This window comes from Herpailurus yagouaroundi, unplaced genomic scaffold (assembly GCF_014898765.1).
Source record: "Herpailurus yagouaroundi ecotype Mexico unplaced genomic scaffold, PumYag 181, whole genome shotgun sequence".
In the NCBI taxonomy this organism is placed as follows: Eukaryota; Metazoa; Chordata; class Mammalia; order Carnivora; family Felidae; genus Herpailurus; species Herpailurus yagouaroundi.
In genome coordinates this window covers 10,497,847-10,520,604 of record NW_024412412.1, presented here as the reverse complement: position 1 = coordinate 10,520,604, position 22,758 = coordinate 10,497,847, and positions in this window count along the sequence as shown.

Genomic DNA, 22,758 nt, shown 5'->3' with positions numbered 1-22,758 from the left:
TATATATGGAAGGTAGATGTGATCAATATTTTTTAAGTCTCAAAGGTTGAAGTAGAATGTTTATAAGCTTACCAACTTAGAATTTTTTAAAAGTTTATTTAATTATTTAGAGAGAGAGACAGGGTGCGTGTGATCAAGGGAGGGGCAAACAGCAAGAGATTGAGAGAAAGAGGAAGAGACAGAATCTCAAGCAGGCCTCACGCTGTCAGTGTGGAGCCAGACACAGGGCTTGAACTCATGAACCTGTGAGATCGTGACCTGAGCCAAAACCAAGAGTTGGATGCCTAACTGACTGAGCCACCCAGGAGCCTCACTTAGTTGGAATTTATAATTTAGATGGTAAAAAGTAAATTCAGATAATCTTAGTGAAATGATTAGATCTAATAGAATATTCAGAATCTACACCTTGGGACCCAAAATGGTGGCCACCACATGAAAGCATATGGGCACAATGAGACAAGATAACTGATAAGTAGTTGATTATCATTTTTATCATCATCATTATTATTATCAAAAAAGAAGAAAAAGGCATTGGATATGAGCTTAATAGTCAAGCGTCTCTGCTATTATCTTTTCTGGGCAATCTAAGCAAACCAAAGACTTGAAGGGCACTGAGTCAACCCCCAGAACAAGGACAAATTGGCAGAGAGACAGGTATACATCCAGTTGTATTTTCTAAATTGCTGTTTGCCTACTAAGCCCAACTTACTAGCCATTATCTACCTATTATCAATTATTCATTTATAATATTAGGACTTTATGCCACTTAAGCATTAATAAAAAAGAGTCTAAGATCACATTTCCCTGACTGTATAATAATGCAGTGGAAATAACAGAGAACACAGTTATTCCAACTTATTTTGATGTCTTTGAGCCAATATTTCAGAGTTCTTCTTCTCTTTTTTTTTTTTATTGCCTTACGAATCTTTGACACAATTTGTACTTGCTCTAAATGCTGACACATCTTGCACCTCAGAGCACTAGGGAAACATCTTTGGCATTGCTTCCTTTCTTTTTTCTCATACCTGTGTCTTCCCAGGTTTATTGAAGTTGCGTTCACTTACAGAAACCCAACTCTTCCAGTATCAAAATACTAATAGAATCCACTCCCCCTCCCTTCTTTAACTTGCCCTCAGCTGCTGAGGACTGGCGTTAGGTGGCTCTCAGGCTATTAATCCTGTTAGTAATAATATTAACACTTAGCAGCATTTTGTGTCCTTGACAAGGACTTCAAAGGATCATCTCCTTTGATTTTCACAAGAACCTTATGGGATAAGGACTATTGTCTTGCTTTTACAAAGGAGGAAACTCAAACCTAGAAAGTTTGAAAACACATTTGATTAAGACCACAGACATGGTGTATACAGGGGCAGAGATTCAAAATCAAAAGGTTAATTCCAATTCACATGCAGTCAGCACAAAGCTGGTGGCCAATCACTGGCTGAGAAACTCCTTTTTCTCTCCTGCCAATTTCCCTGTCTCTCACTCTGGTACCTGTTATGTGTTCATTGTCATGGGTACCATGGGGACTCAGGTAGGTCTAGACTAGAGCCAGCAGCTAGTATTCTTCAGCTCCAGGGCATTCAGTCGCGAGCAGTGACTATAATTGAATGATTTCCCCTCCTTAGTCCTAACCAATTCCCAAATTGGCTCCAGTTTCTCTGCTCTTGACCCCTAACCTGTGTAATGGAATATGACATCACAACCGCTTCTTACCAGACCAGCCCTTCTGAAATGTTACTTCAAATTGTTGGTACACTTTGGAGACATTTTTCAATTGTCTGGCTATTTTCTCAGAGTTAACCCGAGGATCCAAAATATTTTTTTGACAGCCTCATCCCAAATTATTTAATGAATCTCTGATGTTTCCACTTTATTTATCCCAATAGAGACTTTTAAAAATCACAATCAAGCATTTGAACAACTTTATACTGATTAACTGGTAAACTTGAAAACAAACAGACACTCTTTGGAAGAAAATTATAAATTAGCAAAATTTTACTCAAGTAATTTGAAATCTGGAGGGAAGTAATAATGAAAATCAAAAATTAATTAGCCAAAATAACCACTCGTGTGCTTACCCAGGTTTGATAATGCAGTGAACTATTTTCCTTTTGCATTCCTTCAAGTGCTTGATGTTAATTTCCATATATTTGGATTTCTCTTTTTTTCTTTTAATTTTTTAAATGTGTTCAGCAACACCTTGATTCTATATCATCTGGTACTAATCTGTCTTTGGAGCAGGAATATGTAAAATTTCACATCAGTCCAGTCCCAAAATTCTGCATAATTTCATTCCAGTAGACTTTACTTAAGAAAGAAGATGGGCCAAGTATCATGTAACGAACATATCCGTTTTTAGAGGGTCACCATGCACAGCAGTAGAGTGAAGGCCACAGGATGCCTTCCACTAATGAAACCTGTTTCATTTAGCTTGCATTCATTTACTTCTTCTCTAATGAAGGAATTCTTCATTTGTTTTGAATGCCTCCCATAAAAGAGTATGTGGGAAATGCTGCTCTCTACAAAATATTCAACATACACGAGGTCGGCCTCCTTTAATGTAGCCTCATCTATCAAACAGATCTCCTTTTGTTCTTCTACGAGTACATTAAAGTATTATTTACTCAGAAATCTCAGATCATGTAACCATCCATGAGGAAATTACATATAGTGGAAAGATACTTTGATTCTGTATTCCTCAGGACCCATTTTAAAAGATACTCTTAAAAAGACCGTGCACCGAAGATATGGAATATTGGGAATGCTGCCCTCTAGGAACACTACGTCCATACTACAAGAGCATGGCAATTGATACTTTTTTTGTACATTTTGTTTTGCTTTAGTTTTTCAGTAAGAATAATGAGTCTTATTGAAAGATATTTCCTTTTTACACATTTTAGTTACTTTCTTCTGAGAAGATCATCCCCACATTAGAGTACTATGATAGGAAGTTTGTGAGAAATTGTAAAACATCCTGTTCTCAGTCTGACGTAAGTTAACTCTTGACTTCTTCAGTATGAAACAGCATCTAATTCTGGCAAAATGGTTGCTTTTAGTGCTTACATAAAATGTCGACTGACAAAATGGTTCCCCACGGTAATACTGCTGGAGATACTGGTACTCGATGCCCTCTGGGGTGCTCGGTCCGAACAGCTGCAGAAACTGAATTTTCAGTGTGGGGGAGAGGGGAGGGGATGTCGCCTATGAGTAACCACACATCACACACACCATTTGCAACAGGGCGAACGCTGAGCCTTGGACACTTTCATATACTGTTACCTGATGTGGTTTTTGTATTCCTTGACAATCATTAGGCACGGCTACCCCAGCTTAGATAATCTTCCTGTTTTACTAGTAACAAAATGTTGCTTATCAAGGTAGCTGAATAACTCTTATTATATTCATACCAATTTGTTTCTGTGCCACATCCACCCTGTGGTCATAGAGTGAGGATACTTGGAGAGCTGCCTGGCTATAAAGTAAGCTTTTGTATATCACCGATTCTCAAATGCACAAAAAAATGTACAAAATTTGCTTAGAACCAAAGGTTTGTCAAGAGAAATGGTGTCTGTGAGGAAAAGCCTGCACAAATAGCCTCTTAGCAGCCAGAAGTATTATGTACCCAAAGGAAACTATAAGCTTTTCGTACAGATGCTAGATAAGCTTGCCAAAGAACCATATGCTGCCTTTGGAAGAATATTTTCGCAGTTTGGCATCTGGATCATAGAATTATCATTCAATAGGGAAAACGCGAAGCCTATGAAGATGAGGATTAAGATAGTGTCCACACTGCATGAAAATCCAAGTTGTACGAAGGTGAATTTCAAATGTCATTTTAATGGAGAGGCAATTTAATTAATTGCTGTGACTTCTGCTTAGGAGTTTTAGGTGGACGGAAGTGCTCTGTCCTATGGAAACAAAGAAACTAGATGAGAGAATTAGTATTATTTTGGGCGCCTGGGTGGCTCAGTCAGTTAAGCCTCCGACTTCAGTTCAGGTCATGATCTCACGGTTCATGGGTTTGAACCCTGCATCCAGCTCTGTGGTCACAGCTTGGAGCCTGGAACGTGCTTCAGATTCTATGTCTCCCTCTCTCCCTGCCCCCCCCCCCCCAAGTAAATAAACATTAAAAATATTATTTAGCATCAATACCATAAACTTTTCTGAGTTGTTTAGTTTAAATCCAATAAAAATTTCAAGACAGACTTGGTACGATAGAGGAATTTTTGCCTACTGGTTTCACTCCTTTCCTGTAATTATTTCTGTATTCTACATTACTTTTGAATACAAAATAAATTTAATGGAAAAAATACTCCCCCCCACACTTTTTTTTTTTTCTGTATCCAGTTTACCTGGTATAAAACGTGGCTCACCAGGTCACTGGACTAAAAAGTCTGATTCTCATTTTGAAATTCAGCAACCAAGAAAAAAGGAGTGGAAAGGAATTGATTTCAGCTGATATACTGGGTGGCAAAATGAGATGTGAAGGATCCTTAATTATTTGGATGTGAGATCAATAGACACATTCAACCTGGCAACAAACAAACAACACCAAACAAAAATTGCACCAAGGATTTAATTTAGTCCCTTTATATTGGTATAAAGGTGTCCTTTTGAGAAAAATGCTGAAATTTATGCAATTTTGTGAGAGGAATCTGCAGATATCCTAGAATTTATTCTAATTCTCACCTTTGGACTATTATACTCTAGTGGCTAATTAATAGCACTTAAAATTTTCTGTCCCTAGTAGCTCGTCAGTCATAGGTCAGTATATCTGCTTGAAACAGCTGAAAGTCTTTCATGTTAAGAAATCTTGGGATAATGCATGGGAAGGGTCAGACATTTCATTGCCCTTTGCCTTACCCCTACTTTAGAAATAGATCCCATGTTTTTTAATTACAAGTGAGGTTGTCACTACGATAATGAGCTCTCTATCTGCATTCGGTTTCAAATTCAGATAGATAATGGAGGTTCGGGAAGGTGAAATTTTTCTGGGCTCTGTTTATGTGTTGCCAAAACAACTCATCTTTTCAGTAAATTTAGGGAGAAAAACCAGCTAGATAATTTATTGGTTGTCAGTAGCAACCGATTGGCAGAGTTTCCCTGTGACTGGTAAACCTGTGACTGGTTTAATATTGTGTAAAACACAAGTACGTCGGTGGGTTATTTTAGTTAATTCTCTCTCTTTCCGTTATTAACGTCCATCTATCTTGTTCAAATCTGGTTCCAAAAGCAGCCAATTAGTTACAAAATACTTTATAATTTTCATTTTGAGTTCACATATGCCATATGATGACTACCCAGTAAGGCAGATCTTGGTTTCCCCATTTTGCAGATGAAAAATACTGACCCAGATGGAAAGTAAATAACTTCTACAAGGTCATTTTAACTAGAAGTACAACATGGGTCATCTGCTTTCTGACCCACACACACACACACACACACACACACACACACACACACAATTAATTTTATCCTGCAAGTAATTCTATATAACCATTTTCATAGTGGAAAAATTAGTGAGATTTTCAATAGACACCTTGTGGAATTAGTTTTGTAGGCTGAATTGCCCAAATTTATAATATATGTCTATCTATTATTAATATAATATGCCAATGAAAGTCTTTCTTTACTTTGCTAAGTATGTAAAAATGCAGGATTTTTTTCTGATGAAATAATTTGATTTTACATTTCTGAGATTTTGTTACTTATAGACATAGAAATGATACATTTAAAAAGGATCTAAATAACTGTACATCTAGTCATTATTAAGGTTAAATGATTATCAATAGTCAATAAGATTAAAACTTTGTTTAACGTTTGTGTGAAGAGGGGAAGAATAAGTTTTAAAGAAAAAGGATTTTTTAAAAAAGGGAAAAAATCCACAGATGACAAACACACCCAATTTCACCAAGCTAACAATCTATTTTCCCCATAAAATCTTTTCTACAAGAACTAGACATTTACATCCTTTGTCTGCCATAAGTCTTCTGCCTGATTCACATCTGGTTTCCAGAAGTCATGCAGGTAATTCACAGGCTGGTGAATCTTATTCCACTTTTGGACCCTACATTAGAAACACAGGTATAGAAATGTACCATTTTTTGTTATTATTGTTGTCACTGTTTTGTATTATGTGCGACCATACCCATGCTGGTCCAAGACCAGCCCCTCAACATTCAGCATTTGAACATTCTTCTGGGATTAGGGGAGAAACCATTTGTGTCTAAGGCACAAAGATCAGTTCTCTACTGAAAAGGAGTTTTGACGTTTTATAATTTTGTTTCTCTCTTCCTTTTGTTTCTCTCCTAGTATTTCTTAGCATCTCAGCATACAACATGTATGCAGTATGTCTCTAGTTATATTCAGGGATGTTGGTATCTTGCGCTAGATGTTCAATGACATCTGTCAGTGAGAGCACGCTTAAAATTGTGCTCAGGGGTCTCTTGCCCTTTTTCCCCCTGTGTAAGCCTCTGTCACACAAACGTGTATATTTATTATTTATGTATAAAGAGCACATGTTTGGACAATACATGTTTTATGCATGTTGCCAAAGGCTGTTCCCAAAGAAAAATGTTTATTGAAAGCCATGCAAAAGTGTGAATGCTTGGTATATTACTGTTATCTGTGCAATGAAGGCTTTCTTAATCTCCCACCTTCAAGGGAGGAGTCTGGTCATTACAGTAATATATGTCTTGATCTTCAGAATACAATTTTAGAGATTCTTAAAAGCAACAACATGGAAACTCCAATTTATCACCAATATCTCAATATGTTCTTATATTAAAACGAAAGTCTCTGAACACAAGACAAGACTGGCTGTCTTGTGAGGACACACTTGCATCTTTTCGCCTAAGCCACGTCGCTTTTCTCCGTTGCAGGCATTTGAGACGTGAAGGGTGCAAGGAGATTGCCTGTCAAAAGTAGGCAGCTCATGGCCCTCCCCATAGCGATCCTTGAAAACCATTTTTTAAGAAAAATGTTAGATGCATTAACCTTGTTCTGATCTTGGGCACATCACTGCAAAGCCATTCTCAGCCAGGGATAATTGAAAGGTATGAATTTTTACATAGGTTTAGCTGTTAAAGTATTTTTTCCAGAGGCAACGCCAAAGGCTAAAGCAGAACCACGCATTTGGCCACCAGACTGTGGGCTGGCTCTCCTGCCCCCAGCTCAGCGGCCCACAGATGAACAAAGGACTCATGATTTAGTTCTCGGCATAATTTATAGGTCTCTTTTTTCTTTCATTTGTACTTACTCTGCCCATGTTCTTGGTTATGAAAATTGGGACTGCTTCTAAACTTCAGTTTTAAGCCAGGAATAAATAAACAATGTTGTGAACTTGATCTTTTTTCAAGGTATTTCTTTTTATCTATCAACATTGCGGTTTTGTGTTAGTAGTAATGTATGCCATGGTAAAATACTGTTCATATCGAATTAAATTATACTCCCAACAGGTACCATTAACATAGCACACGGAGTGTGGATCAATTGCATGATGCAAACTTCCTGCTTTTCTACTTTAAATGGGTATGTATATTCTGCACAAGGATCACAAATATTCCAAAGCAATTCGCTTGTAGTTTGATTCACTGAAATGCCTGTGGACTCGACCTATGAGGACTATTACAGAACTTTGGTGTTTCATTCACACATTCAGTGCACGGAATGCCAGGGTAGGCTTCAGAGAGATGAATCAGCCATTACCTTCTGACTCTCAAAAGGGTAATACCATTGACAAAACCCCTGTTTTGTCTTTAATGAGGTTTTCACTCAGGAACCCTTAATAAACTTTTATTGACCATAATATCCTCACCTGAAATTTAGCTCCATGAAGACTCAATCACATCATAATAAGAGGTATATTTTCTGGAATAGATAGAACCAATGTGTTTCTTCTTGTTAAAAAAATAAAAACACAGAAATAAACCTCCAACTTCTTGCCTATATTCCTTTTTAATATCCTGTGTGCTTTGTTGACGTGCATATTTTCAAAAGTGAAAAGCTGGTTTCTGTTGCAACAACCTTAAAATTTAAACTATTGTTTAAAAATAAGGATGTGAGGTTTCTTTAATAAATGCTTATTTGTTTATGGGTGGAGGGCATGAGTGAGGGAGGGGCAGAGAGAGAGGGAGAAAGAGAAGGAAAGAGAGAATCCCAAGCAGGCTCTACACTGTCAGCATAGAGCCTGATGCAGGACTCTATCTCACCGCCGTGAGATCAGGACCTGAGCTGAAATCAAGAGTCAGATGTTTAACTGACTGAGCCAACCAGGCACCCCAAGGATGTAAGTGTTAAACATTGTTTTTAATAATTATTAGCTACATGGCCTAGGAAGACTTATAATCAATTTAACATTAAAGTGGCAAACTAGTAAATAATTTTTAAGTCGAGAAAATATTCTCTAAAATCTCTGTATGATTATTGAAAACAGAAATCCCTTGAAATGACACTGAATCTCAAATTAGCAACAAACACAACATTTTCATAATGAAAACTGTGGTTCTGTTACTTGTACCGAAGGATAAAGGTGGTGTTGAGGTTCACACATAATTTGTGTTGAGTATTTGTTGACAGAAAATGGGGTCTTGGGCTGGCTAATATTTGTTGTTCTCAAAACATTTTTGGAATTATATGAAAGAGTTCTCACAGAATAAATGCTGAATATTTGAGAAGAAAGTAGAAATTGTGGCTGCAAGTTCAAATATTATCTTGGCAAAAATTCCCATATCACTCCATTAAGTAAAAGAATGGAAAACTCTATTAATTATACCTGTTTCACACCCTTCTTTCATCTATATGCAAAGAACATAATACTTGATTTCTTAGTGTAAACCTTTGAGATTAGTTTTAATCATGAATCTGTGGATAGGCAAAATAAAACTTCCAAGAGTGATGAGGACAGGAGTAGTGGGTCCAGATGAGAACCAGGCCAGTGGAAGAGATTCAGCTAGGCAGAGGCTTTGCACAGTGGAGGCTACAAGAAGAATTTCTGTCCTCAACCAGGCACTGTGTTTTTTCTAAAAACTGGGGGCTGACATTTCATTGATTAGGTTTTTCTTATTGTCCTACAATTACTAATGCAGTAAAGTTGTCCGACACTTTACCAAAACCCCAAAAGGTTTCACTCCAACATTTCAGCTCTCAACATTGATTGGTGCTATCTTCAAAGACTATCTCCCCTGAAGAGACTACCTATGGTTATGTTAGCTCCCTAAGGCTGCTGTAGCAAAATTTCACGAACTAGATGGTTTCAAACTACAGATGTTGATTCTCTCACAGTTCCTGAGGCTAGAAATCTGCGATGAAGGTTTTGGCAGTGTTGGTTCCTTCTGGTAGCTCTGAGGGGGAATGTGTTTCGTCTCTCTCTTCTGTCGAGTGCTTATCAGCAATCTCTCGAATTTCTTGGTTTGTAGCTGGATCACTCCAATTTTGATCTCTTTCCAAACATGTATTTTCTTTGTATGTCTCTGAGACTTGACCCAACTTTCTCATAAGGATACCAGGTATTGAATTCAGGGGCTTATTCAGTGTAACCTCATCTTAACTAATTATACACACAGAGATACAATTTCCAAATAAGATCACATATTCAGGTTCCACATAGACATGATTTTTTTTTGGGGGGGAGAGTAATATTCAACCAAATGCAATGGTCTGTAGTCAGTTAAAAACACCAAGTTGACGTGGCAATGAGAAAGAATGAAATATGGCCCTTTGTAGCAACGTGGATGGAACTGGAGAGTGTGATGCCAAGTGAAATAAGCCATACAGAGAAAGACAGATACCATATGTTTTCACTCTTATGTGGATCCTGAGAAACTTAACAGAAACCCATGGGGGAGGGGAAGGAAAAAAAAAGAGGTTAGAGTGGGAGAGAGCCAAAGCATAAGAGACTCTTAAAAACTGAGAACAAACTGAGGGTTGATGGGGGATGGGAGGGAAGGGAGGGTGGGTGATGGGTACTGAGGAGGGCACCTTTTGGGATGAGCACTGGGTGTTGTATGGAAACCAATTTGACAATAAATTTCATATATTGAAAAAAAAAACCAAGTTGTCTTAAAGAAAAAAGTATCCTTAAAAAAACAAACAAACAAACTATCGATCGATCAGTCAATTCAATAGATAGATAGATTTTTTGTTTCCCCTTCCAAGACTGGAATTCCCATTATAAGGACAAGAACTGATCAATCCAGGGATTTAGATTGGAAGCTTCTGCAGGGCTGATGCCAGATTCTCCATAACTCTAATCTATGTCCATGAGTTAACAAGCACAAGGTTTTTCAGTGGTCCATAAGAACTCCTCTAAGGAATGATTCCTTATAGTACAATGCTAGACAAAATTATACTGTAGACTTTCCATGTCAGAGTGATTTAGGTCAATAAGGTGAGTGCAAAGAGCTTGACCTGGGTAAGACATGTTGGTGCTTCCCTTGGGGCATGCATATTCCTTTCCCGCTGAGCATATGATTATTTGTGGCCCACAGCGGAAGGAACATCACTGGGTAATATTGACAATTGGTGCTAAATATCCATTTTGATTGTTTCCTTCTTGTGAGAGCGAAATCACTATGGTTCTGTGTTCAGAAAATAAGGTAGCTGACTTAAAAAAACAAATAACAATAAAACTTACAAGCCTACATATAACTGGAGAGGAACTAGACATTGAGAGTTGAGTCTATTAATGAAAAATAGACTTAAAGATTGGAGATTCTGAATTTACTTGAAGTTCTGATGAAGATATTTCATCACGATATGTCTATATTTCCAGATATGCAGGTTTGAGGCAATGGGAGAATCACTGCTTTTTTCATAGCCAGCAAAGAATCTGATATCAAGGATGTGCTCATTTGCCTTTTGAAATATGGAAGTGGACCAATAAATAAACCAACAAACCATTAACACTTTATAAAATTATAAAATAGCACACCCAGTAACAAGTGCATTAACAAATCCTACCCAATTTGGGGTGCCTGGGTGGCTGAGTCGGTTAAGTGTCCAACTTTGGCTCAGGTCCATGGGTTCAAGCCCTGCGTTGGACTCTGTGCTGACAGCTCAGAGCCTGGAGCCTGCTTCAGATTCCGTGTCTCCCTCTCTCTCTCTGCCCCTCCCCAGCTTGCACTCTGTCTCTCTGTCTGTCTGTCTGTCTGTCTCTCTCTCTCAAAAAAATAAACATTAAAAAAAATTTTGTTTTAAAGAAGCAAGCATCACCTGGGGCACCGGGCGGGTGGGGGGTGGGGGACTCAGTAGGTTACGCGTTTGACTTCACAAAACTCGGGTCATGATCTCATGACCCATGGGTTTGAGCCCCACGTCAGGCTCTGTGCTGACAGCTCAGAGCCCGGAGCCTGCTTCAGATTCTGTGTCTCCCTCTCTCTCTGCTCCTCCCCAACTCATGCTCTATTTCTCTCTGTCTCTCAAAAATACATAAAACATTAAAAAATTAAAACAAATAAAACAAATACTACTCAATTTGAATATTCTGTCTCAGGAATGGAGTAGAATATGTCCTAGGCTGATTTGTGGATATATATTTCAATTTGCTACAAATCATTTTGTATCAAACTTTGATTCGACTGGATGTGAAACTATTTGCATTTTAGGTTTCCCCTTTAGTGTGAATATTCACACATTTCTCTGCAGAATCCTCATGAGTTTGATTACACGGTGTTTCCCCAGTCCACTGCTGGTGTTTTACATAATAAGTGGCACATGTTCTAAAATAATAAAAAAAAAATGCAATTCCAAATCACACCAAGCCCAAGTTGTGGACCTGTAGCTCCATTTCGAAGCCAAACACTGGCAGTGTATTCATTTGCTAGGGCTTCTATAATAAGACACTACAGAATTGTCTGTATGAGCGATTTAACAACAGAAATTTATTTTCTTACAATTCTGGAAGGTGGAAGTCTGAGATCAAGGTATCATCAGACCTGGCTTCTTCTGAGTCCTTTCTCCTTGGCTTGCAGATGGCTGTCTTCTCACTGTTTCTTCATACGGTCTGCCCTCTGCATGTGTGTCTATGTCATAATCTCCTTTCCTTGTAACAATACCGATCCTATTGAATTAGGGCCTAATTTTTTTTTTTTTAATTTCAAGTTCTTATTTAAATTCTATTTAGTTGTAGTTTCAGGAGTAGAATTTAGTGATTCATCACTTACATACAACACCCAGCGCTTATCCCAACAAGTGGGATTAGGGCCCGTCTTCATGACCCCATTTTAACTCAATGCCTCTTTAAAGGCTCTGTCTCCTGATACAGTTCCATCCTAAGGTACTTGGGGTTCAGACTTCAACATGATTCTTGTGGGGACACAATGCAGCCCAGAATGGGCAGTTAGTTGCTAGTGGTTGCCTTTATTTCACTCTAGTGTCTCTTGATTATCTAAGACTATTATTCATTTGTTCACCGTGGAGTAGGACACTATGATGGCATGTTTCAGAAATTATAGAACAAAACCAAACCAAACCCTGCTGAACTAGCTAAGGCCAAAATGAGAAAAAGGTGAATATTCATCTTTATTCCACTTTTATTTTGCTAATACAGATATTGTACAGCCTATAGCTGGAGAAGCTGGGAAAAAAATTAAGTCTGGACTTGGAGATAGTTGAGGAAAGAAGTTTCAATGCATACCAGAGCTTTTTCCAGGTAGCTGAAGTGGTACCCACAAATCTTGCCTGCATGGTCAGCATGAGGGAGAGGCAGGAAGGGAATGATGGATTGTGCTCGAAGGGCCCAACTCTTAGGGAACAGCAGGAATGCACTGTACCATTCTGAATTGAACTTTGCCTACGTTGCGGTTGGTCTCGGAACCACTGGTGAATTCTAGATACTGCCCCCGTTTACCCTACATTTACTTTCAATCCGCTTGGAGCATGAGTGGACTCTGTCCAGGTTTCTTTCATTTATTACCCAGTCAGCCTCTTAATTCACAAAAGAAAGGCATCATTCAAGTCTGTTCTTTATTCCTTTCAGTTCGATCTGTGTTATATCACAAAGGAATTCTTCTAAGTTTTTAAAATGTGGATGCCATCCCTTTCTACTTTCTGGCATTAAAGCAGATTTTACTCAACAGACACTTGTTCATTTATTCATCCATTCAGCAAATATATAATGATGCCTATTATGTGCAGGGCACTGTTAAACATCGGGGAACTTGCTGTGAGGCACAGAATCTTTATATTGACAACATGCCCCTCTCTTAATGAGCCATATAATTGGGATCGTTTTAGGAGAAAGAGAGCTTTGCTGTCATAATTTGTCTTGGGAAAATTTAGGGGAGGGAAGGGGGTACTGAAGTCACCGTCTTTCTCAACCGTGACCTTTTTCTGTGACTTTATTGCTATCTAATTGTACTTTAAGGGTTGGGGGAGGAGTTTAGCTGTTATCATTACTATTGTTATTTATCAGTTGAAGACATTTTGTTTAATAATGATCTGAGCTGAATCATGAATAGAGTCAAGATTTTTAAAAAGTTAAAATAATAACAAATGATTTAAAATGTGATTACTGGGGCACCGGGGTGGCTTAGTTGGTTGAGCGTCTGACTTTGGCTCAGGTCATGATCTCACGGTTCTTGGGTTCAAGCCCCGCATTGGGCTCTGTGCTGACAGCTCAGAGCCTGGAGCCTACTTCAGATTCTGTGTCTCCCTCTCTCTCTGCCCCTCCCCTGCTTGACCTCTGTCTCTCTCTGTCTCTCAAAAATAAAAAAAATGTTTTAAAAAAAGTAAAATTGGGGCGCCTGGGTGGCTCAGTCGGTTGGATGTCCGACTTCAGCTCAAGTCATGATCTCACAGTCCATGAGCTTGAGCCCTGCATCAGGCTCTGTGCTGACAGCTCAGAGCCTGGAGCCTGCTTCAGATTCTGGGTCTCCCTCTCTCTGTGTCCCTCCCCTGCTCATGCTCTGTCTCTCTCTGTCTCAAAAATAAATAAAAACATTTAAAACAATTAAAAAAAAAGTAACATAAAATGTGATTACTTAGGGACTTTCTGAATGTTTGAGAAGCTGAGTGCTGTGTTTTAGTTGAGGTACGGCCTGATGGTCTTACACCATATTCACCCAAAGACAGCAAACTTGTTCAGGAATGTGATAGCCTGTACAGAACAGATACTGAGGAAGCACTATTTCTGCCTGCTTCTTAGTGAGTGGATATGCAAAGAAAGCCTGCAGCTAAGGGATGCACTATTTGTCTGGGGTGGATTCTTACTCAGTCTTGCACCTGAGAGTCACTTGGCATGTTTGAGGACACTTGGACATGAATTATGCTACACTGATTGAGAACATAATAGAGTAGCCCTTGTAAATTTATCTAGAAATGAATTATATAAATCCTGGCATAAAAATATCACACACGTGAAAGGCACTGGGGTCGCACAGTCAGTTAAGCATCCGACTCTTGATTTCGGCTCAGGTTGCGATCTCATGGTTTGTGAGTTTGAGCCCTGCGTCCAGGCTCTGTGCTGACAGCGCAAAGCCTGCTTGGGATTCTCTCTCTTTCCCTCTATCTTTCCCACTCCTGTGTACGAGCTCTCTCTCAAAATAAATACACAAACTTAAAAAAAATTACATATGTGAAATGGAAGCATAAAGACCTTTGCAGAATTAGTCCTCAGTGAAACAACCCTAACTGTGAAAATTATAAAAACAATCATTTGTGGTCCCTGGAAATTGTCCGAAAGACATAAAGGAAGTGAAGAAGAATTTATTAAAGAAAATCTAATAAATTTCAGTAATTACAGTGAGATTGTGGTACTCTAATGACAACGTGATCCCTCCTCCCCACCCCAATACCAGGCTTAGACCGAAGGAACCTCATTCTGGGCATGTAATGGCCAAGAAGATGGGCTCCCTCTTTCCTAGATCAAACTCAAAAGTAATAGTACACCCCCTTTAGGGGCTGGTACCCCTTATTTCCTATCCTTCCACTCAAGCTGTTTTTCAGAGGCTAAAATACAGGCAGGTGTGGCTTAAAGGTGGGGCACTCCCTTCTTTCACCCAGTCCAAATTCACAGGGCATATGCTCTACTTTCGGCCTAGCAGACAGAGAATTATAAGGGTCTGTGCTGCCTTTGTCCCAGCCCCTAGAGCAGAGAGTCCACACCAGTCGAGGAAAGAGAAAACTAGCCGATATTGCCCTGCCCAGAACCTTGTTCATAAAACAGGATGGTCCCGGGGCACCTGAGGGCCTAATCAGTTAAGTGTCCGACACTTGGTTCTGGTTTAGGTCATGATCTTGTGGTTCATGACTTCGTGCCCCACGTGGGGCTCTGTGCTGACAACATAGAGTTTGCTTGGAATTTTTCTCTCTCGGTCTCTCTCTGCCCCTTCCCTACTCACTCTCTCTCTCAAAATAAATAAAACTTAAAAAAGAAATAAAACAGGATAGTTCTTCTAAGAGAAGCAGCCTACTGTCCAACCCCTAGCTGCAAAGCAGTGGCTTTGAGATTTTTCCCAGGGGAAGAGGCAGGCCATAAGACATGGAGTTCAGAATCCCTCCCCAGAGGAGCTGACTTTATTTAGCAAACGGTATGGGGACTTTCAAGCTGAACAGTGCCCTAGAAAACAATGACGATTTTGGTAGTAAGCAATTAAGAGAAGGCTGGCATGTCTGTGAAGCCCACAAGCTGAACTATAGACAATCCAGCTCACTGATGAGAACTAAGAAAAGAGGCATGTAAGGAGAGTCTTCCTGGAGTCAAAATAAACTTCCCAGATTGCCCAAGTTCCTATACCTGCAAAGAGGCCCAAATGCAATCAAATTGGACTGTGGCGCTTTATACCACAAGGCATTGTTGAAAACAATAGAGTTGGCATTAAGAATGGATACTCCAGTTGAAACAGAAGCTCAGGGTCAGGCTTAATACGTTGATATGAGCGAATTCCATGCTGTAGTAATCTGTTCAATGTTAAACATGCTAAGGAATCTCAGGTGCAATATTCAGAGATGAGAAATAAACGGTTCACTCATTGCTATATATATATATATATATATATATATATACATAGATATATATATAGTTCTTTTACAACTTAATTTACAATTACAAGAATTAGCAAATGAGTTTTTCTATTAGCATTTTGTGACTCTCTTTCTTTTATTTTGTTACTTTCAGTTCATCATTGCCATCTTTTGCTATCACTGAGATCTCATTGAGAATGTTTACTTTTGAAGGAATGTTGAGATGTGAGCAGAGTGGGAAAAAGACCATTTCCAAAAAAATAGATGTGATGACAGTGGTACCCTTTGAGGGATATAAAGAAGAAGAGTGTAACTTCACCCATGAAAAGAGTAACAGGAAGGGGAAGAAGGGAGTGATTATAAATATTTGTAATTTCTGAAATGAAAAAGAAACAAAATAGATCAAGCTGACTACATCTGAGAAAGTAAGTAGCATTACTTTAATAACAATAGTCTGTGAATTCCGAAGTTGCTTATCATGCGTGTATATTTGATGTTTCATATCTTGACCTTGAATAAATTGCCTAAACTCTTTTTATCATAATGTCATCTTTAATAAAATTGTAAAAACTTTTACCTCACAGAATTTCACAGAAGAATTTCATTTGATTGAATGTAAAAGTCTTTCAGGCTGTTTATAACTGATGCCACAATAGTAGACAGATTGATTAGTCACTGCAGTAAAACATCTGACAATTTAATACAATGATAAAAGCTGCTGTTTTAGCATGTCACTACTGAAAACTCATTGCTACTATTTTCACTTCTTAACAAACTGGATAGCACTTAGAGCATGCATTCAATGTATCCATACTCAATGCCGTATACACATATGTACAACGTTTCTGTGTCTCTTGGTTTCTTTGAGTCTGAGTGTATTACTCATAATCAAATATCAACTAGTTTGTGATTTTTGGTTTTCTTCCCATTAAAGTTTTTGTCACAGTGAATTCCTTGCTAAAGACACCATTTCTTGCCTGAGGAGACAGAAGAAGATAGAGGGACTAGAGTCACCAAATCATGGAGGAACGCCATTTTGGACCATACAGGAAAGAGAAGGAAAACTTCATACCATCAGGATGAAAACTTGTCCTTTACCTTCACTTATACACCTAGCAGTAAAAGAGTAAATTTTTAAGAAATAAAATAATTGTGTAAAATGTGAAGGCTGGACTCACTAAGAAAAATGACAATTTCCAAATTGCTTATATTATTACTAATTAAAAATGTGCTTGGTAAAAATTACTGTGGGGATCTCCAAAACCAGACATAAACATCTATGATTAATTTAGTCCATAAGAAATGAACTTTAATTTTCCAATTCCACCAATAGAGACATAATCGAGTTTTACTGACATTATGTAAAATATCAGTGATTTTAAATTACCTTGAGAAAAATGATCACTAAATTAATATAATTTTGAAATGATTTGTGTAGTTACTAATATGCAACATGCATATTTTCCCCATCTATTTACAACATTTATATCACTTGTCCCTACAAAAGTATAGTACTTTTAAAAAGTGTATTCTGTGTAACCTGAATGAATATAATCTTACTAAAATATTATATTCATTTAAGTTTAAATAATAAATTACTATTTAAAAAAATCAGAGAGTAGAATGGCCCATTTGGATAGTCTAGGATTATTTTCACATCTCAAGATATTGACTAATTTACACCAGCAAACCCCTTTGGTCATATCTTTTAGGAATTAGGACATGGCCATCTTTGGGAGGCCGCTAGTCTGCCTTTCAAAAACTCCTAGCAGGTTTTCTCTTGTGTATTACTTTTGATTTCCAAGTGTTGCATGCATTTTGGCTTCCTTTTTCTCACTTCTACTCACATCATTTTGGTTTTGCGCTCACCTTTCCACTGATATATTCATCCTAAAATCCCTAATGTATTTCTTTTACTTACTGTAATTAAAAATTGTCAGTATTAATCTTACTTGATTTCTTATTAGTTTTTGGCACAGTTTACTACTCACATCTGTTAAAACAAATCCTCCCACTATTTCCATAACACTGAAGCTCAAACTAGGTAGATGACCTCGTGTCCGTGGCTATCCCTCCCAATATTGAAATGTTGGATCTTAGAAATTGTTCTCACATGATCACTTGATATCACGTACACACTCCATGAGGAAATATTCTCTAACTTCAATATTTGAATGTTGTTCTGGAAGATAATGCTGTTGCCTACTTCATTGCCATTTCCTCCCTTTCTCTTGCTGCAAGAACTCTTTTTAAAGTTAAGATTTAAGGGTAGCCTGGGTGTCTCAGTCGATGAAGACCTGACCCTTGATTTCAGCTCAGGTCATTATCTCACAGTTCCTGAGTTCAAGCCCCATGTTGGGCTCCATGCTGTCAGCACAGATCCTGCCCGGAATTCTCTCTCTCTCTCCCTCTGCCCCCCCCCCCCCCGCCCCACTCGCTCATGTTTTGTTTTTTTGGTTTTTTTCTCTCTCTCAAACAAAAACCAAAAATTATATTTAAGCATCTTTCAAGAATGGATGGCCTTTTCCCGTATCAGAAGGTGAGTGAATCCTTATTAGCATAACCCAAATGTGATAATCCTAGTCCTCTTGACACCAGTTGGCTTAATTATCGAAAATACAAATAGATATTTGCATCTGGGCAATGCAAAATGAGGGGCAGTTGGCTTGAAATTTCATGGTAAGTTACTTGCATATGGAAAGAGACATCCTTTTTTCTGTGTGAGAAAGAGATGACTAGAGTTGCAACAACCATCTCAAAACTGCATTCTTATGGATGGCATGGTACAGAGATAAAAGAACCTTGATCGAGCCTCTGATTTATCTGAGTCCATGCTGCCGTAATCCCAAATGCTTTATTGTTATGTGAGATTATTTTCCTTCCTGTTTAAATTTGTTACTTGTACCCAAAAGATTCTGTGATGGACAAAAATCATTCTATAATCAATGATTGCATATTAATATAATCAGATACATAGTATCTTCAGAGAGGTGGGAGTATATAGGCTGTGTGTGTGTGTGTGTGTGTGTGTGTATGTCCGTCCAAAAAAGGGAGGGTTTGGGGCGCCTGGGTGGCGCAGTCGGTTGAGCGTCCGACTTCAGCCAGGTCACGATCTCGCGGTCCGGGAGTTCGAGCCCCGCGTCAGGCTCTGGGCTGATGGCTCAGAGCCTGGAGCCTGTTTCCGATTCTGTGTCTCCCTCTCTCTCTGCCCCTCCCCCGTTCATGCTCTGTCTCTCTCTGTCCCAAAAATAAAAAAACGTTGAAAAAAAATAAAAAAAAAAAAAAAAAAGAGAGACAAAAAAGGGAGGGTTTTTCTAAATACAGAGAAGGTATTTATTTAAAAAAAAATTAATGTTTATTTTTAGAAGAGAGAGAGAGAGGGAACAGGGGAGGGGCAGAGACAGAGGGAGACACAGAATCTGAAGCAGGCTCCAGGCTCCAAACTGTCAGCACAGAGCCTGACGTGGGTCTCGAACCAACAAACCGTGAGATCATGACCTGAGCCGAAGTCAGATACTTAACCGACTGAGCCACCCAGGCTTCCCCAGAGCAGATATTTCTTGGTAAGAAATGATCTTGAGCAATTTCTCAAAATATCTGTGATGGAGTACCACTTTTATTTTTTTCCCAATTCTTTATAGCCTAATATTTTAGTAATAAAAGAAATTACACGCTTGGATGTCTCTGCAAGGTCAGACAGATTTGCTTTAAAAATGTTTAAATGATTACTCTCCATTTCTGTTCGTCTTCTGCAGCTGGCCAGCAACAGTCAGTGGAGACTCTATTTAAGAAGAACTGATCTAGTATGAGTCCCACGTTCAAGGTAATTACCATATGCTTAAGATTTAAACTCTTTTTTAATTTTTTTAATGTTTATTTATTTTCGAGAGAGAGAAAGACAGAGCACAAGCAGGGGAGGGGCAGAGAGAGAGAGAGAGAGAGATACAGAATCCGAAGCAGGCTCCAGGATCCGAGCCGTCAGCACAGATCCCGGTGCGGGGATTGAACTCACAAATGAGGAGATTATGACCTGAGCCGGAGTTGGACATTCAACCGACTGAGCCACACAGGCGCCCTGAGATTTAAACTGTTTTAAATTTCTTCTGTAGTTTGGGAGTTTTGTTTTGTTTTTGTTTTGCCCAACAAACTAGTAATTTTCTCTAGAAACATGAATTTTTGATGTGAACAAATATCCATAAGATTCCAAGTATTTTACTTTTTATCTCCTCCACAGCTGATGCTAATATAAACGTGCTATTTTTGTGTGGTTCATATGTACACTTATAATGCGTGATTGTTTAATTTTTTTTTCAGAAATGTTTTATTAGAAGGGAGGGACACATCATTTGCTCCAATTCCCAATGTAGAATTACATCACAGTTCTTAGAAGTGGTCCTTATTCACAGCTTTTATCTTTAAAGAAGCTAGTTTAACATGTTTATACCACCAATACTGTTCTAGCAATGCACTGAAATTGTCCCTGATGTGTCATTTAACTTGTTTTGATAGTGCAGGTTAAGTCTTACAGCTTGTGTAGGGCCAATCAACATGATGCCCTTGAGACTAATAATTGAGTGACCTCTCTTTTAAGCTCACCAGCTCTAGGTTCAGGAAAGCACTTGAACCAGACTGTGTTCATCTGGGGAAGTTGATAAGAGAGGTCTGTGTTTGTTTCTGAATATTGTGTATTATTTGTCCTTCTGTAGGTATATCCTAAATTTATAAAACTCAATTCATAAAATGCTTCCTTGTTCAAATGAGAACTCACAACCCACATCCAGATTAGCCTACATGCATAACTTTCCAGCCAGAAATATAAGACTGGATTTTAGAAAGCCAATAGAACTTCGTGAAGGTCTGATGTGACTCTTACTTATTCAGACTTTATCATCTGAATCTGTTCATATACATGTGCTATCGTGTCTCCTAGAGAATGTGGCTGATCTTCCCGCTAAAGCACTGACTTTCCTCTGTATCGTTGTTGTTTAATTTATATAGGTGATATTTCTTTCTGGTCCTTTTGAGGGGCATTGCAATGCATACTTATATTTATTCACAATTGAAAAGACATTTATGGTGTTACTTGGTAGGTTATTTGGTGTTATTTGGTAGGTCAAGAAGACAAATATTTCTAATATCCACACAATTCAAGGCACAGATTGTCAAGGAACGATTTATTTATTTATTTATTTATTTATTTATTTATGTTTTTTATTTATTTTTGAGAGAGAGAGAGAGAGAGAGAACAAGTGGGGGGTGGGCACAGAGAGAGAGGGAGACACAGAATCCAAAGCAGGCTCCAGGCTGAGCTGTCAGCACAGAGCCTGACACGGGGCTCAAACCCACGAACCATGAGATCATGACCTGAACTGAAGTCAGATGCCTAACCGACTGAGCCACTCAGGCGCCTCTAGGAATGACTTATTTGGTGGATAGTTTCATGAAAGGTAGACCTTTGTAAAATAAAATATAATATTTGCTACCGTGTTCATTCCACCAACCATTTAACAGATGTGCATCGAGCTATGATTGCCACTTGATGTGGAATACAGAGATCAACAAGACAGTCTTGCACTTGCTCATTTAACTGGAGGAAGATGAAGCACGATTGCAGATCTTTAGAATGGGTGACATGGAAGACGTTTTTTTAATTAAAAAATAAGAGTATTTAATATTCTTTCTTGATACACGTGTTTCGTTTTAAGGGAAATTAATCAAATTACTTTAAATTCTCAAAGTAGATATGAAAAATAGCTGATCGGGAATGTGATTGCTCTTTTAGTTGTGTTGTCTTTGCTGTTTTTGAACTTTTTGTTATGGAAAGTGTCATTAATAACTGGAGTCAGTCAATGAGTGGGAATTTATTTCCTGTTGTGGATCCCACTTACGTGATGACACCATCACTCGATAATTATTCTCAGTAAAATCGTTTCTAGTAATCCTCCAGGCCTATTTTAAATCTTGTTCATTTCAAGAAGTGATTATGACCATGGATATGTCTTCCCTCCACACGATCTTAATTTCCATGGCATTTCTTTTTAGTGATTTACTTTATCATGTAACTTAGGTTGTTTTAGAATTCTGTGCATTCTTCTCTCTAATGAGAGATGTTTCCTACATCCGATGCTTGCTGGAAGGTGGGATACATAGTAAATACTCAGAAAGTAGTCTCTGAATGAATCTTCTAGAAGTGAGATTTCCTAGGCCAACTTTGAGGAACGTCAACATTTGAAAATAAATGCCCTCTTGAATGGCAGTGATAGGAAATGAGAACACTGGTATTTTACAGAGCCATACATATTTACTCCGTTATATTCAGGTAGGATCAATTCCTATGTGTGTCTAAGCATTTGTTATTTTTACGTTCCCAGAAGTTAGCTGAATCTTCAATTATTGGCAATATTTACGAAGATAGATGCATTTTGTGTACTGTTAATAAGCACAATACTGGAATTATTGTGGGCTGTCCTGCAAAAGCCTAGACATGTCTTTAATTTAATAAGTGGAAAGAGCAAAACCACATTACAAAGGAAGGTCCCCTATTAAATATACTACGGTTATACTTTTCTATTGACTGATACTCTTGTCCCATATTATACAGGCTCAAATCAGTTCCTAAAAGCAAAATATTGAAAGTGGTTTGACTCAGGGATTTTCCTCTGGTCCTAATTAGGTTAAATCTGGGTGAAATGTGGCATGAGGGTAAATTGTATGCAGGGTCTTTATGTTAATGCTGTTGTAAAATATTTTGGAGCTATGTCACAGCAATTGTTATTGGGTGGGAGTAATTTCGCT